This window comes from Chiloscyllium punctatum, chromosome 15 (assembly GCF_047496795.1).
Source record: "Chiloscyllium punctatum isolate Juve2018m chromosome 15, sChiPun1.3, whole genome shotgun sequence".
Classification (NCBI taxonomy): Eukaryota; Metazoa; Chordata; class Chondrichthyes; order Orectolobiformes; family Hemiscylliidae; genus Chiloscyllium; species Chiloscyllium punctatum.
The window spans coordinates 69,542,722-69,561,496 of NC_092753.1; the positions used below are offsets into that span (position 1 = coordinate 69,542,722).

General features: G+C 43.0%; 1 long non-coding RNA gene across 1 annotated transcript in view; it reads right to left on the minus strand.

The window, feature by feature from the left end:
* Positions 1–1,532: 1,532 nt before the first annotated feature.
* The window catches only part of LOC140486363 (uncharacterized), a 62,380-nt gene continuing 45,137 nt past the window's right edge, over positions 1,533–18,775 (minus strand). Inside the window, exon 8 of the long non-coding RNA XR_011962552.1 lies at positions 1,533–8,529. This is a non-coding gene — a long non-coding RNA (uncharacterized lncRNA). The remainder of the gene's footprint in view (positions 8,530–18,775) is intronic.

Genomic DNA, 18,775 nt, shown 5'->3' on the forward strand with positions numbered 1-18,775 from the left:
TAGTCTGGAGGGTTTTAGTTATGAGGAAAGGTTGGATAAACTAGGATTGTTTTCACTGGAAAGACAGAGGCTGAGGGGCGACTTGATAGAGGTGTCAAAAATTATGAGCATCATAGAGTGAATATCAGAGGATTTTTTTTCCAGGTTGGAAAGGTCAACTACAAGAGGGCACAGGTTAAAGGTGAGAGGAGAAAAGTTTAGGGGAGAAGTGTGGGGAAAATTTTTCACAGGGTGTGGTGGTTACCTTGAACACACTACCAGTGGAGTTGTTGGAAGCAGGCATGTTGGCAATGTTTAAGGCATTCCTTGATAGACACATGAATGGAAGGTAAACAGAGGGATAGATATCACACATGGGCAATAAGTAACAGATAAGGAACAAGAATTGGTGCAGGCTTGATGGGCCAAAGGGCCTGTTCCTGTACTTTTTTCTGTTGTATTGTATTTTAAATGCATCACCTCACACTTTTCAAGATGTTCCACCTCATCTCCCTGATAATGTGAAAAACTATGAACTCTAGAACCAACCAAGTGTCCATTCATTCATCTTATCACCTGCCCACCCACCTCTAGACCTATCAAATCATTTGCCTACCCATCTAACCCCTAGCCACTTTCACACTGTAAGTCAGGTGGACAGTAAATTTCAGTCTGACCTAACCTTTTTTAGGTCACTGTACTGAACACAAAGTCAAGATGCAATTTTATACTCGCATTATGCTGAAGAAGCCATTTTTGAAACTGCGTAATTACATAACCTAAACACAGCACATATATACTAACCAATATGGTATAATTAGTAAGCAGCCAGAAACAGGAATCAATAACTCGTGTATCTCAATAATGTATGATTGAAGAATAGGTGATTAGTTATTAAGGCTGGGAATATACCAATGTTTGTAATTTAAAAGTATTAATTTGCAGCTGTAAGCTTTGCTGTAAGAAAGGGAGCAGTCAGATATCATTGACAGAAAACATTGTGCATCCAGTCTTTGTGCTATTACTTTTGAAATATTCAGGTATAGGCTCATCAGTCCCAAAGAATTTGTCAGCTTTTCATCCAGTTGATTTCTCCAATACTTTACCTTTTCTCATGTTAATCTTTCAAGTTTCACAGATACATTAAAACTTCCCAATTCCAATAAATTCTTTGTGTTATCTACTGTGAAGAAAGACACAAAATACACTAACATCTCTGCAATAAGTTTACTAGTAAACTAAATCTTGTTGCAGAATATAAGATTCAAAATAACATATTGCTCAGAAAACTATCAGAATGCCTTCTGATATTCTATCTATCCATATTGACATTGCCTAGAAGACTAAGCCACTTTCAATGTATACAGGCTGAACTTTAACTGTTGTTACAAAGGTAGATTCCAAATGGTAATCTTCTGCATGAAAGTAAAGTCTATTAAAGCCAATATAAACAAAACAGTAATTTTATTACAGATAACAACAACAGTATGTTATGACAAAGAATGAATTATTTGAACAAAGTAAAATACATTTAATTGCAAAAAATACTCCTCTGATAAATGGATCCTAAACCAGACAGTGAATTATAAAACAAAATACAAATTGTTTTCTTGATAATCATTTATTTAGATTGCAGCATCATATGTAGTGGATTAATACTGCAACAAAATCTTGTGTAATATTAACAAAAGTCCATGAAACAAATTCAGCCAACTTAAAGCAGATTAAATCAGATGGACAATGGTCAGTTGTTAAAGGAGATCGAGAATGAAAGACTTAAACCCCGAAGGGACTTACTGATTTAAATGAAAGCTTGGTCTTTCGGACTGATTCTTCACTCCAGCCTCTGTGATACTCAGCAATTGTGGAAGGCCTTAAATGTAACAGTGGGCATTGTGTTCTCCATCTTCAAAACCAACTGGACATGGATATAACCATGGAATAGAGGTTGGCAGCATCATGGAATGCCCTGCACCATGGCCTGCTGCCTGAATCTGTTAATGACTACCTTGGGCAGAGCTCGGAGCAGACCCACCAGGACGTTCTCCAAGTTGCCCTTCCCTCTCCATGTCGGGTGACCACAGAACTGGACCATGGGGCTGAAGTACAGGTTCAATTTGAGGAGAAACTGCCTACGACCCTGAATGAGGAGCTCCAGCCTCACACACACCAAAATGAAGAGTCTGTGGACTCCTCAAGGTTGCTGAACTGTCCCTTGGAAAATGCTGAAATTATCGAATGAGAAAGTTCCTTCACCCCTGTGGAGGAACGTTCAAATCAATATGCTATTAACCTCCCTGGTTGAATAATGCCAATATTAAAAAGATGATTGTATCTGTGTTTAAACTCATATTTATTCTAGATAGTTACAAAAGTCAATTGGATAAAGATTTATAGGAGTGTGTTTTTCCAGTATAGGGGAAGCAATGGGCTGCCTCTACATTCGAATGATTTCTGGACACAGCCCAGCGTCTGGCTGGCTGCACACACACACACACACAACATGGAGCTTAACAGCAAGTAAGACCAGCAAATGGTACAGTTACCTCCAGCTCTGAAAGGCAATCCCTCTCTCTCAAAAGAAGCTGGAATTACATACAGGAGGATGCTGCTGAATACCAGTGTGGCCACGGCAAATGGGGAAATCAAGAACCAGGGCACAGAGGGTTCTATGCTAGCATCAGTGGGCAGTGGATAGAGACCATGTTGCCCGGGAGGTCAGGCATTCTCATGGAATACCTCTGAAATGAGTGGGTGCAGGTATCGAGGATCATCTCCACATACCTCCAGCAATACAGCAGTGGCAAGTAAAGCACTTAAACACAGTGCAATACAGCCATTAACATCCTTCCCTTTCCTGCAGGACCATTCACAAACAGTAGGGAGCAGCAGAGAAACAGTGGAATTCAGTACAACTTTTTTGTCTCAGTTCGATGAAGGAGATGCTGTTCAGCATCATAGGAACGCTGTCCCAGAGACAGTGGTATCTAGTGTCAGCAGGTCAATTCATGATGATGCAATGTTACTGCCTTATGGCCCTTCTCACTGCTGCCTTACCCTCATTCTGTTTCTGGCACAATGTCCAAGCTGTTGATGGTGTGACCCTGCACCTCCTGCTTTGCACCCAACCATCCCCCTTTCTCACTTCAACCCTCCCTTCTCATTTACACTTTCAGATACAAAAATAACATCATCAGCCCAGTCCCAGCACATCCAGGAGGAAGAGGAATAGTTCAAAGCAGCTATGCCATTCCAATACAGCTACGTTACTGGCCAACAGTGTGGAAAAAGTGTGTCCTGTACACAAAATGAAGGAGAAATCAATCTACTCTCAATTATCAGCAAAGTGATAGAATGTGCCACCAGCAGAGCTATTAAGTCCTATTTTCCTCAGCAATAACCTGCTCACTGAAGCTTAGTTTGGACTCCACCATGACCATTCAGCTCCTGATCTCATTACAGCATGGGGTCGAGCATGGATAAAAGAGCTGAATTCTACAGGTGAGGGGGGAGTGACAGCCCTTAATATGAAGGTCACATTCAACAAAGTGAGGCATCAAGGAACCCAAGCAAAACTGGAAGCAAAGGGTATCAGGGGGCAAACGCATTGTTGGTTGCAGTCATACCTGGCACACAGGAAGATGGTTGTGGTTATTGGAGGTCAGTCATCTAAGCTCCAGGATATCTCGACAGGAGTTCCTCAGGGTAGTGTCCAAGGCCCAGCTACCTTCAGCTGCTTCATAAATGACCTTCCCTCCATCATAAGGTCAGAGGAATGATGTTCACTGATAATTGAACAATGTTCAGTACCATTCATGCCTCCTTATTTGCTGAAGCAGTCCATGTTCAAGTGCAACAAGACCCAGACGATATCCACACTTGAACTGACAAGTGGCAAATACCATTCGTACCACACAAATGCCAGGTGATCTCCAACAAATGATAATCTAACCACACTTTGACGTTCAAATAACACTATCATTACAATACCCAACTATTAACTCCTAACTTTGGGAGAAGATTTGTAGCTCGGGTGCTCGTTGTTGTGGTTCTGTTCGCTGAGCTGGGAATTTGTCTTGCAAACATTTCATCCCTATCTAGGTGACATCCTCAGCACTTGGGAGCCTCCTGTGAAGCGCTTCTGTGCTGTTTTCTCCGGTATTTATAGTGGCCTGTCTCTGCCACTTCCAGTTGTCAGTTCCAGCTGTCTGCTGTAGTGGCCGGTATATTGGGTCCAGGTCGATGTGTTTGTTGATAGAGTCTGTGGATGAGTGCCATGCCTCTAGGGATTCCCTGGCTGTTCTCTGTTTGGCTTGTCCTATAATAGTAGTGTTGTCCCAGTCGAATTCATGTTGCTTGTCGAATTCAGGAATGTGGAGGTCAATTCCATGATAGAACTCACATTCCCAGCTGTAATGGAAGTTTCTTTGCTGCTTTCTTAGTGCATTATCTCAGGTGACATTAACATTGTGAAACAGTGTTTATCTTTGTATAGAAGGGCACACATATGAAAGAAACACATCTTTCAGTTCAGTTCAAAGGGGGAGAGGAGGAGAGTGCTAGTTATAGGAGACTCTATAGTTAGAGGGACGGACAGGCGGTTCTGTGGACATGGGCGACTCTCGGATGGTTTGTTGCCTCCTGGGTGCCAGGGTCTGAGACATCTCAGACCGTGTCTTCAGAATCCTTAATGGGGAGGGTGTGCAGCCAGAAGTCGTGGTGCATGTTGGCACCAACGACATTGGTAGGAAGAGGAGTGGGGAGGTCATTCAGGAGCTCAGGGAGTTAGGCTGGAAGCTAAAACTAGGACGGACAGAGTCGTCATCTCTGGGTTGTTGCTGGTGCCACGCGACAGTGAGGCAAGGAATAGGGAGAGAGTGCAGTTGAACACATGGCTGCAAAGATGGTGTAGGAGGGAGGGCTTCAGGTATTTGGACAATTGGACTGCATTCTGGGGAAGATGGGACCTGTACAAGCAGGACGGGTTGCACCTGAACCAGAAGGGCACCAATATCCTGGGAGGTAGGTTTGCTAGCACTCTTCAGGGGGGGTTTAAACTAATTTGGCAGGGGGATGGGATCCGGACTTGTAGTCCAGCAAGTAAGCTAGCTGTGTGTCAGGATGTCCAAGAACGTAGGGAGGCTGTGGAGAAGGTAGCACTAACAGGGAATACTTGTGGACACAGAGATGGGCTCAAGTGCGTATACTTCAACGCAAGGAGTATCAGAAATAAGGTGGGTGAACTTAAGGCGTGGATCGGTACCTGGGACTACGATGTTGTGGCCATCACGGAAACGTGGATAGATGAGGGACAGGAATGGCTGTTGGAGGTTCCTGGTTACAGATGTTTCAGTAAGATTAGGGAGGTTGGTAAAAAAGGAGGGGGTGTGGCGTTGCTAATTAGAAATGGTATAACGGCTGCAGAAAGGCAGTTCGAGGGGGATCTGCCTTTGGAGGTAGTATGGGCTGAAGTCAGAAATAGGAAAGGAGCAGTCACCTTGTTGGGTATTTACTATAGGCCCCCCCAATAGCAGCAGAGATGTGGAGAAACAGATTGGGAAACAGATTTTGGAAAGGTGCAGAAGCCACAGGGTAGTAGTCATGGGCGATTTCAACTTCCCAAATATTGATTGGAAGCTCTTTAGATCAAGTAGATTGGATGGGGCGGTTTGTACAGTGTGTCCAGGAAGCTTTTCTAACTCAGTATGTAGATTGTCCAACCAGAGGGGAGGCCATATTGGATTTGGTACTTGGTAACGAACTGGGACAAGTGATAGGCTTGTTAGTGGGTGAACATTTTGGTGATGGTGACCACAATTCTGTAACTTTCACCTTGGTTAAGGAGAGAGATAGGTGCGTGCAACAGGGTAGGTTTTACAATTGGGGGAAGGGTAAATACGATGCTGTAAGACAGGATCTGAGGAGCATAAGTTGGGAGTATAGGCTGTCAGAGAAGGATGTCGTGGAAATGTGGAACTTTTTCAAGGAACAGATACGACGTGTCCTTGATATGTATGTACCTGTCAGACAGGAAAGAGATGGTCGTGTGAGGGAACCTTGGTTGACGAGGGAGGTTGAAGTCTTGTAAAGAGGAAGAAGGAGTCTTACATAAGGTTGAGGAAACAAGGTTCAGACAGAGCGTTGGAGGGATACAGGATAGCCAGAAGGGAGCAGAAGAAAGGGATTAAGGGAGCTAAGAGAGGGCATGAAAAATCTTTGGTGGATAGGATCAAGGATAACCCCAAGGCATTTTATGCATATGTGAGAAACATGAGAATGATGAGAACGAGGGTAGGTCCGATCAGAGGCAGTAGTGGGAGACTGTGTATTGAGTCAGAAGAGATACGAGAGGTCTTGAATGAGTTCTTTTCTTTAGTATTTACAAACGAGAGGGACCACATTGTTGAAGAGGAGAGTGTGAAACGGACTGGTAAGCTAGAAGAGATACTTGTTAGGAATGAAGATGTGTTGGGCATTTTGAACAACTTGAGGATAGACAAGTCCCCCAGGCCTGACGGGATATATCCTAGGATTATGTGGGAAGCAAGAGAGGAAATTGCAGAACCGTTGGCAATGATCTTTTCGTCTTCACTGTCAACGGGGGTGGTACCAGGAGACTGGAGAGTGGCGAATGTTATGCCCCTGTTAAAAAAAGGGAATAGGGATAACCCCAGGAATTACAGCTGAGTTAGTCTTACTTCGGTGGTAGGCAAAGTAATGGAAAGGGTACTGAGGGATAGGATTTATGAGTATCTGGAAAGACACTGCTTGATTAGGGACAGCCAGCATGGATTTGTGAGGGGTAGGTCTTGCCTTACAAGTCTTATTGAATTCTTTGAGGAGGTGACCAAGCATGTAGATGAGGGCAGAGCAGTGGATTTGGTGTACATGGATTTTAGTAAGGCATTTGATAAGGTTCCCCATGGTAGGCTTATGCAGAAAGTCAGGCGGCATGGGATAGAGGGAAATTTGGCCAGTTGGATAGAAAACTGGCTAATCGGTCGAAGTCAGAGAGTGGTGGTAGATGGTAAATATTCAGCCTGGAGCCCAGTTATAAGTAGAGTTCCGCAGGGATCAGTTCTGGGTCCTCTGCTGTTTATAATTTTTATTAATGACTTGGAAGAGTGAGTCGAAGGGTGGATCAGTAAATTTGCAGATGATACGAAGATTGGTGGAGTTGTGGAAAGTGAGGAGGGCTGTTGTCGGCTGCAAAGGAACTTAGATATAATGCAGAGCTGGGCTGAGGAGTGGCAGATGGAGTTCAACCCTGTCAAGTGTGAGGTTGCCCACTTTGGAAGGACAAATAAGAATGCGGAATACAGGGTTTACAGTAGGGTTCTTAGTAAGGTGGAGGAGCAGAGGGATCTTGGGGTCTATGTTCATAGATCTTTGAAAGTTGCCACTCACGTGGATAGAGCTTGTAAGAAGGCCTATGGTGTATTAGCATTCATTAGCAGAGGGATTGAATTCAAGAATCGTGAGGTGATGTTGCAGCTGTACAGGACCTTAGTAAGGCCACATTTGGAGTACTGTGTGCAGTTCTGGTTGCCTCACTTTAGGAAAGATGTGGAAGCTTTGGAGAGGGTGCAGAGGAGATTTACCAGGATGTTGCCTGGAATGGAAAATAGGTCGTACGAGGATAGGTTGAGAGTGCTAGGCCTTTTCTCATTGGAACGGCGAAGGATGAGGGGTGACTTGATAGAGGTTTATAAGATGATCAGGGGAATAGATAGGGTAGACAGTCAGAGACTTTTTCCCTGGGTACAACAGAGAGTTACAAGGGGACATAAATTTAAGGTGAAGGGTGGAAGTTATAGGGGGGATCTCAGGGGTAGGTTCTTTATCCAGAGAGTGGTGGGGGCATGGAATGCACTGCCTGTGGGAGTGGCAGAGTCAGAATCATTGGTGACCTTTAAGCGGCAATTGGATAGGTACATGGATGGGTGCTTAAGCTAGGACAAATGTTCGGCACAACATCGTGGGCCGAAGGGCCTGTTCTGTGCTGTTTTGTTCTATGTTCTATGTTCTATGTTCTATCTATTTCATTCTTTATAATAATTCTCTCAGGATGTATATTGTGAGGAAGGTAATGTGCTATGGTCATCTCCCAGGCATCTACAAATACCACGTTGATGCCTGTGAACATCTTCCTCATCACTGAATCAATCTGATAAGCGTACCAGTCACTGTAATAGGTAACGATCTGTGGGGGGTTTTCCCGGACATTGGCCGTCTTTATTACAACCAGTGTATCCGGACTCCTGTTGAGTAACTGGAGAATTGACCTCCTGACATTCTGTATTCTTCAAATATAGACTTCAACAGGAAATGGAGTGAAATGGGCCACTAAGGTAATGGCTATAACTATGTTTCTCCCTCCTGTAATCTCATCCAGTTTATTTGAAATGAGTTGTAGGTGCTGACTTGTAATGGTACTGAACTGGATCGGAGGGCCATGAGGGTGATATTCTACCACAATGTTGTTCTCCAAGTTCACAGCAAGATGAGGACCCACCTTGATAGGATTGCCAAGTTCCAATCTCTTGAGGTCTAAAATAGAAAACAATAGATTTAAGATGCTAAACTACAATATTTCTACTGGGAGAAAACATTATTTTCATCAGCAAAACTCATAACAAGGCCACAGATTTTTGTGATTGTTGAGTAGGACATAACTCATACACAGACACCTTGCAGTAAACACAGAAAACACATTTATTTCTCTCTGTGGTTTCCTTTTATATTTTAACTTTCATTTTCCACTAATAGTCTGTGCTTTTCTGCAGTTCTGGTCTCCTTATCTTAGGAAGGCTGGTCGTGTACAGAGGGAATGTTGTGAAGCTTTCCCAGACTGATTCCTGAGATGGCCAGACTGATGTATGAAGAGACATTGAATCAGTTTGGATTGTGTTCACTGGAGTTCAGAAGAATGAGTGGGGGTCTCAATGAAACCTCCAGTATTCTAGGAGGACTAGATAGGGTAGATGCAGGAAACATGTTCCTGATAACAGAGTCCAGAACCAGGGATCGCAGCCTAAGGACACAGGGTAAATCATTCAGGACTGAAATGAGGAAACATTTCTTCACCTGGTGAATTCGCTGCCACAGAAAGTGATTAAGTCCAAAACATCATATGATTTCAACAAGAAGTTAGATATAACACGTGATGGTAAAGGGATCAAAGGGAATGGAGTGAAAAGCAGAGGCTGGTTCTTGAGTTGGATAATCAGCCGTGATCATAATGAACGGGGGAGAAGGATCAAAGGGCTGTGGCCTACTTGTGCTTTTTTTTCAATGATATGGATGTGCTGATGTTGGACTGGGGTGGACAAAGTCAGAAGTCATATGAGGCCAGATTATAGTCAGATTTATTTGAAATCACAGGCTTTCGGAATGCTGCTTCTTCATCAGGTGAAGTTAAATAAACCTGTTGGACTATATCCTGGTGTCGTGTGACTTCTGACATGTTTTCAATGTTTCTCTGAAAGCTTTCTCTGTTCCCAGTCAGGAAGAGGACAATGTTGGATGGGGAAAGGAGATAGTAGCCCAAGAGCTTTGCATAAATAAGAATAACTCAAAACCTGAACTGGGAGGGGAGGTAATGCACAGAGTGAGATAGAAGAAAAATCATTGCTGGTCAAAATACATAGGCTAAAGAGAACTAACTCATGGCCTGCTATTGGAACATTGGCTGGAGCCAAGGGATGGAACCTGGGAGAAATTGAATGAGAAGCAGTGAGGAGGCCAACCCAGAGAAATTTTGAGAATGCACTGACAGGTGTATTGCTGCTAACAAATTGGATGTTTACTAAAGAACTGAAAAGTTTTCTCAGAATACAGGGATGGAATTTTATAACATTCAACTATCCAATTGTCTCAACACCAAAATGATTTGCCATTGTCCGAATGTTTCAGTGTGAAACAGCAACACCTGGTCCTTGAACAAGCTCCACATTTCAATTGTGCCCATCCCCTGCAGTTTTAGTGAAGTCAGAATTAAGATTTCAAGATCGCAAGAAGGCATGGTTAGGCAAGACGTTGGTTTGAAGTGTGTCTACTTCAATGCCAGGAGCATCCGGAGTAAGGTGGGTGAACTTGCAGCATGGGTTGATACTTGGGATTTCGATGTTGTGGGCATTTCAGAGACCGGAGAGAGGGTAGAGTGAGGACAGGAATGGTTATTGCAAGTGCCAGGATTTAGATGTTTCAGAAAGAACAGAGAAAATGGTAAAAGAGGAGGTGGCGTGGCACTGTTAGTCAAGGTATGTATTACAGTTACAGAAAGGATGTTTGAGGACTCCTCTACTGAGGTAGAATGGGCTGAAGTTAGAAACAGGAAAGGACAGGTTACCCTGCTGGGAGTTTTCTACAGGCCTGAGAATAGTTGCAGCGATGTAGAGGATAGGATACCAAAGATGATCCTTGATAGCAGCAAGAGTGACAGGGTAGTTGTTATGGGAGCCTTTAAGTTTCCAAATATTGACTGGAATACTATAATTCAAATACTTTAGATGGGTCAGATTTTGTCCAATGTGTGCAGGAGGGTTTCCTGACAAGGTATGTAGACAGGCCAACAAGGGGCAAGGCAACATTAGACTTGGTACTGGGTAATGAACCCAGCCTGGTGTTAGATTTGGATGGGGTGAGCAGGTGAGCACTTTGGTGGTAGTGACCACAAATCGGTTATGTTTACTTAAGTGATGGAAAGGGATAGGTATATACCGCAGGGCAAGAGTTATAGCTGGGGAAAGGCAATTCCGATGCAATTCAGCAAAATTTAGGATGCATAGGATGGGGAAGGAAACTGCAGGGGATGGGCACCTTGAAATGTGGAGCTTATTCAAGGACCAGCTACTGTGTGTGCTTGATAACTATGTATCAGTCAAGCAGGGAAGAAGTTGTTGAGCGTGGGAGCTGTGGTTTACTAAGGAAGTTGAATCATTTGTCGAGAGGAAGAAGGCAGCTACAAGGTTGGGATGAGATGTGATGCCTCAGTTAGGGAGCTTGAGAGTCACAAGTTGTCCAGGAAAGACCTAAAGAGAGAGCTAAGAGGAGCCAGGAGGGGACATGAGAAGTCATGGGCGGATAAGATCAAGAAAAACCCTAAAGTTCCTATAGCTTTATCAGGAATAAAAGAATGACTGGACTAAGATTAGGGCCAAACAAACATAGTAGTGTGAAGTTGCACATGGAGGCAGAGAAGATAGGGGAAGCGCTAAGTGAATACTTTTCATCAGTATTCACACTAGAAAAAGATAATGTGGTCGAGAATACTGAGATACAGACTACTAGACTAGATGGGATTGAGGTGCATAAGGAGAAGGTGTTAGCAATTTTGCAAAGTATAAAAATAGATAAGTCCCTTGGGCCGGATGAAATTTATTCTAGGATTCTCTGGGAAGCCAAGGAGAAGATTGCCAAGCTTGTGGCTTTGATCTTTATGCCGTCATTGTCTACAGGAATAGTGCTAGAAGACTGGAGGATAGCAAATGTTGTTCCCTTATTCAAGGTGGGGAGTAGACAACCCTGGAAATTATAGACCAGTGAGCCTTACTTTGGTTGTGGGTGAAGTGTTGGAAAGAGTAATGAGAGATAGGATATAAAGATGAATAAGATGATTAGGGATAGTCAACGTGGTTTTGTGAAGGGTAGGTCGTGCCTCACAAACTTTATTGAGTTCTTTGAGAAGGTGACCAAACAGGTGGATGAGGGTAAAGTGGTTGGTGTGGTGTATATGGATTTCAGTAAGGCATTTGATAAGGTTCCCAATGGTAGACTATTGCACAAAATGTGGAGGCATGGGATTGAAGGTGATTTAGCAGTTTGGATCGGAAATTGCCTAGCTGAAAGAAGACAGAAAGTGTTGGTTGATGGGAAATATTCATCCTGGAGTTCAGTTACTAGTGGGGTACCTCAAGGATCTGTTTTGGGTCAACTATTGTTTGTAATTCATATAAATGGCCTGGATGAAGGCATAGAAGGATGGGTTAGTAGATTTGTGGATGATATTAAGGTTGGTAGAACTGTGGATAGTGACAAAGGATGTTGTAGGTTACAGAGAGACATAGATAAGCTGCAGAGCTGGGCTGAAAGATGGCAAATGGAATTTAATGTGAAAAAGTGCGAGGAGATTCACTTTGGAAAGAGTAACAGGAAAACAGAGTCCTAAGCTAATGGTAAGGTAGTTTGGATGAGCAGAGAGATCTCGATGTCCACATGCATAGATCCCTGAAAGTTGCCACTCAAGTTGATAAGGTTGTTAAGAAGGCATACTGTATGCTAGCTTTTATTGGCAAAGGGATTGAGTTTTGGAACCATGAGATCATGGTATAGCTGTACAAAATTCTGGTGCGGCCACATTTGGAGTATTGCATATAGTTCTGGTCACCGCATTCTAGGAAGGATGTGGAAGCTTTGGGAAAGATTCAGAGGAGAGTTATTAGGATGCTGCCTGGCATGGAAGGAAGGCCTTAAGAGGAAAGGCTGAGAGACTTGAGGCTATTTTTGTTAGAGAGAAAAAGGTTGAGAGGCAACTTAATTGAGACATATAAGATAATCAGAGGGTTAGATAGGGTGGGCAGGGAGAGCCTTTTACCTCAGATGGTGATGGCTAGCGCGAGGGGACATAGCTTTAAATTGAGGGCTGAAAGATATAAGACAGATGTTAGAGGTAGTTTCTTTACTCAGAAAGTAGTAAGAATGTGGAATGCTTTGCCTGCAATGGCAGAAGACTCACCAACTTTAAGGGAATTTAAATGGTCATTGGATAGGCATATGGACGAGAATGGAATAACATAGAATAGATGGGCTTCAGATTGGTTTCCACAGGTCAGTGCAACATCGAGGGCCAAAGGGCCTATTCTGTGTTGTAATGTTCTATGTTCTATGAATCTTTCAGATCAGGATGTTTTTGTTCATTTTTATGTGTTCCAGGGATGTGGGTGGTACTAAGTCAGCATTTCCTGCCCATCCCTCCTTTCTCTGAAGAAGGTGTTAGTGACTGTGAGCGGTTTTTATTTCTGTTTTCCAGTGATCACGGCTCTTTTGATTTTTATTGGGTACACTATCAGTGCTTTGAAGAAGGAAGCTCCAGTATTTTGATCCTGCGACTTTGACGAAATGGTGACATATTTCAGTCAGAATAGTGAGAATTGAAGGAAACTTACAGGTTGTGGTGTTTCCATTTAATTTCTGCTTTTGTCCTTCTAGGCAGGGGAGTTTGAGAATGTAGAGGATGATGTCAGAGAAGCCTTAGTGAGTACAAATGATACACATTGCTTTCACCAAGTGTCATTGGCTGAAATGAATGTTGATGGTGGAGGGAGTCAAGTTTCCTGTGAGTTGTTGGAGGGCATAGAACATAGAACATTACAGCACAGTATAGGCCCTTTGGCCCTCGATGTTACACTGACCTGTGGAACCAATCTGAAGCCCATCCAACCTATGTTATTCCAGTCTCGTCCATATGCTTATCCAAAGACCATTTAAATGCCCTCAACTTAGTAAGTGTGGAATATTCCTGACTTGTGCCTTGTAGATGATGGACAAGTATTAGAGAGTCAGGAGGTAAGTCTCTGACATGCTTTGAAGCTATAGTATTTATATGGCTGGTCTGATTCAGTTTGTGATCAATGATAGCCACCAAGCTGTAGATGGCGGGGGATTCAGTGACGGTAATAACATTGAAATTGAGTCCTGGTGAATTGATTAACTAGGAATGTAGAGAGGACTTTAAAATAAATAGTTCTGAAGTGGGATCAGGAGGGGAGAGTAAATTTGGGAACTAAATAGTCAAGGGTATGTGGCTTTTGAAACAGACAGGCAGGAAGGGAAGGTTGGTGAGGTAACTTTGTTAGTATGAGATAAAATGAGTACAATGGCAGGAAATGCTGTTGGATTGGAAGCTGTCGAAGTCATTCAGGGGAAAGTAAGAAATATCGAGGAGAAGAAGACACTGGTGATAGCACTCCATTGGTTCCCTAGCAGCAGCAGTAGCAGCAGCTGTTCTGTAGGACAGAGAAGAAATCAAGAGATAATGAGTGTGTAAAAGAAGGACAATCTGCATGTAGATTTGGAAAATTGAGTTGGCAAAGGTAGTCACACGGATGAATTCATAGAGTGAATTCAGGATAGTTTCCTGCAATATAATGTCATGGATCCAACCAGGGATCAGGTTATTTCAGATCTAACGATGTGTAATGAGGCAGATTTAATAAATGATTTCAGAATAAAAGACTCCCGAGAGAACACTTATCATAACATGGTAGAATTCAGCATTAAGTTTGACATTGAGAAACTTGGGTCAGGAACACCTGTGCTAAACTTAAGCAGCTGCAGTCTGTGTGCTGTAAGTTGATCCACAATTCCCTTATGGAGGGAATTCCCGGAATTTGATAAAACAACACTGAAGGAACGACGATATATTTCCAAGTCAGAATGATGAGTGATTTGGAGGGTGGTGGTGTTCCCATGTATCTGCTTTCCTTTTGTTTCTAGTTGGAAGTGCCTGTGGTTTTGGAAGGTGCTGTCTAAGGATTTGTGAAGAATGTCTGCAGTGCATCTTGTAGATAGTACACACTGCTATAACTGGCTGTTGATGTTGGAGGGAGTGGAGGCTTGAGGATGTGATGTCAATTAAGTGGGCTCCTTTATTCTGGATGGTGTCAAGCTTCTTGAGTGTTGTTGGAGCTGTATCCATGCAGGCAAGTGAGGAGTATTCCATCACTGTCCTGACTTGTGTCTTGGGTATTAACAGAAGTAATCACAGAGATAGAGGATGCACTGGCACTAATCTTCCAACAATCCCCAGATTCAGGGAAAGTGTTAGAGGTTTGGAAAATTGCCAATATAACACATCTATTTCAAAGAATAAGGAGGCAAAAAATAGGTAACTTTCAGCCAGTTCACCTTGACATCGTGGTCAGTGATTTTCATGGAAGGGCCCTTGTGGTAGTTTTGCCAGGCCTCCAGGAAGATTGATGAAACAGGTATAAAGAAAAAAACAGTGCAACTTTCAGCCCCATGTATTTGGCTTTACTGTAAATACAAATTTCCCGAAAACCTGGAATGGAACTTAAATCCATAGCTTCTCGCTCAGAGGCAAGGGAGCTGCCCTTGCACCTGTAGTTCTCTATTACCTAGGATTAAGGGGCAAAAATAATCCACTATATTAAATCCAATCTCAGACCAAAATGTTTACATTAAAGTATTAAGAAACAAATTATATTATGTAGCACCTTTCAATGATTCTGAGAAAGCGTATAAAGTAAGATTCATGCTAATAAGACAATATTAGTACATATGGTCAAGACGTTGGTAAAGATGAAGGTCTTAAGCACATCTTAAAGGGAGAAAGTGACATATAGAGACTGAGGATTATAAGAAAGTAGTCCTGGGCTTTGTGCCCATGCAGATAAAGGCACAGCTGCTAATAAAGGAGCATTTAAAATCAGAGATTTCCCCAATGGACCACTGGTTGATGAGGTTATATATCATAAAGGGTTGTGAAACCAGAGAAAGTTACAGAAATAGAGAGGACTAATGCCATAGCGGAACTGAGAACAAGAATGAACGTTTTATTAAAGATCAATGCAGTGCAAAAATACCAATCAATGTAGGTCAGTGGTCACAAGGGATGATAGGCTAATAGGCTTGATGTGCGTAAGGTCATCAGCAGTAGTTGGCAGCCTCAAGTGTAAGAAACAAATATATGAGAGTCCAGTTAGGAACACACTGAAATAGTCAAGCCTAGAGGTAACCAACATCATAACTGAGGGTTTCTTCACCAGATGAACTAAGGCAGGGACAAAGTCAGGGGCTACTGTGGAAGTGAAAATAGACAGTAGACTACATGGAAATGTAGGAGGAAGCTTACCTCAGGGTTAAGGAAGACATCAAGGTTATGAATGATAGATTTAGTTTCAGATAGTTGACCAAAAGAAATGTCTTCAATTTTCCAAATATTTCATTAAAGGAAATTTCTGCTTCTCAAGCACTGGATGTTAAATAAGCAGCCTGACAATTTAGAAACTGTGATTGATTTGAGAATGGTGCTGGAGAGCTGAACATGGGTTTAGTCAATGTATGCATGTAAACTAATGATGTGCACATGCATGTTTTCACTGAGGGACAGCAGGTCAATGAAATGTCAGAGGGAGCTAAGGATAGATCCTCCATAGTAACAGTGTGAGAACAGAAACAGAAGCCAGTGCAAATGATCGTGATGTTATGGGTAACTGTGGCCCCATGGCTAACAGTTGAAGCTCAACAAGCATGATCAGAAATTTTGCTAGCTTTACGTAAAGACCAGATCAGCTTGCTGTGAAATGAAGAAGTAAAACCAGACTGCTGACAGGAAAAATGGCAGTTGCTAAAGGTTATTTGGTTGCAAAATGATATAAAATAAGATTGATAAGAGGAACCATGGACACAGATGTCTCCTGTGTTGCATAACTCTTGGACAATGAGCTCAAAACTATGAGAATCTTGAGCAAGGGAACGGGACATCAAACAGTCTTGAAGCAAAATGCTATAAAAGGTACATCAAAGAAATTGACAGTGACACCACAGCGTGAACTCAGGGCCAACCACTGCAAAGAGGAAACTCTGAGCTCAGAACTCTGAGAAGAGTACAACCAATCAGAGGGAACCTGGTCAGTTAATCTCGTAGAGTAGCATCGAGATTCTAATTAAACAGATGGAATAATGTATTGATTGTATGCTTTCTGAGAACTAAAGAGTTCCTAATAAAGAGGAAGTTGCATTAGATTCTAATTTAGTTGTCTGTTTTTCATCTGTTACAAAATTTGTGACCTGATTGGAAAATGGGTCAATATTGCTGGCATCCTTGGGTGAGCTGGGCCAGAAGTGACTGAAGTTGCTCCGGGATTCAAACCACTGAAACCGCATATAGCTCAGTCACCCAGTCTGAGCCTGAATAAAAGGGAAAATATCCTTCATGATGGCCCGGAATTAAAGTGGATGATGGGAGCAAAGTAATTGATTGGTGCTTGGATGATTACACCAGTTATTTTCCTGGTGTGATAGATAAACTGCAGCAGTTGAGGAACTAAGTTAGTTGATAAGTGAGGGTAAACTCTAGAAATCAGCCTTGAGGAGTGTGCCTCCTGTGCATTGACCTGGAGGGGTCAGGTGGGAATTGGCGAAGGAAAACTGCCTTTGGGGGACAAGTCCCCTTGATGCAGAACAGAGTTGACGGACCCCAACCTTCGTCATCTCCCATGCCTCTTTGACAAAGATTAGATTATTAAGTATTTAGAAAATGGCAAACATTTACCCTGAATCATAAGTGGCACAACTGGGTCAGATGTCATGGGAGACCACTAATGGATCAGGACTCATAGGAGAAGAATATGCGGCATGGTGGCTCAGTGGTTAGTGTTGCTGCCTCACAGCGCCAGGGACCTGGGTTTGATTCCAGCCTTGGGCAACTGTCTGTGTGGAGTTTGCACATTCTCCCAGAGCACCTCCGGGTGCTCTGGTTTCTTCCCTCCAAAGATGTGCAGGTCCAGTGAATTGACCATGCTCAATTGCCCATAGTGTTAGGTGCATTAGTCAGAGAGAAATGGGTGTGGGTGGGTTTCTCTTCGGAGGGTCGGTGTGGACTTGTTGGGCCAAAGAGCCTGATTCCACACAGTAGGGAATCTAATCTAATACACAGAGGAAGCTCAAGGAGAGCAGGGAAGCACAGTCCCCAAGCTCAGTAAGATCATGGCAATAGCCAGTTCCTTGAAGAAATTATATAAAGGGGAGAAAGAAAGTTTAAGTTAAAATAGTGGTGGAAAAGGATAGACCAGATTAGATTACTTAGTGTGGAAACAGGCCCTTCGGCCCAACAAGTCCACACTGACCCACCGAAGCGCAACCCACCCATACTCTTACGTTTACCCAACACTATGGCCAATTTAGCCTGACCGGCACATCTTCGGACTGTGGGAGTAAACCGGAGCACCCGAAGGAAACTCACGCAGACACAGGGAGAATGTGCAAACTCCACACAGTCAGTCGCCTGAGCCAGGAATTGAACCCAGACCTCTGGCACTGTGAGGCAGCAGCGCTAACCACTGTGCCACCTTGCCACCCACTAATGGACAAGCTTCCATCGACAAGCCAAACAAAGACATGCACGAGAATTCCTAGAAGCATGGCATTCCAACCGGAACTCTATCAACAAACATATCGAGTTAGACCCCATCTACCACCCCCTGAGAAAAGGAACAGAAAGTGACTTCACCACAGGAAATAACATCACCAACCCAAAGAAACCCAAACATATAAATAGAAAGCAGGAAGTTTTAGCATTGCTTTGCATGAGGTCCACTGAGATGTTACCTAATAAGGTAATGAACCGTCTGGAAATGAACCTTTCAGCTCAGTGAGCAAACCTACATCCAAAACCTCAACCTGAGCTATGAATCTTCTCAAAACTTGCAAAGGTAAATAGATGGCTGGAAAATGGGAAGCCTTCAAATATGGGATAACTATAGTCCAGAGACAGTATGTACCTGTTAGGGTGAAACGCAAGGTTGGTAGGAATAGGGAATGCTGTATGACTCAAGAAATTGATACTTTGGTCAAGAATAAGGAAGCATATGTCAGGTATAGACAGTAGGGCTCGAGTGAATCCCGAACAGAGTATAAAGGCAGTAGGAGTATACATAAGAGAGAAATGAAGAGGGCAAAAAGGGGAAAAGACACAGCTTTGGCAAATAGGGTTAAGGAGAATCCAAAGGGATTCTCCAAATACATTAAGGACAAAGGGCCCTTAAAGAGACTA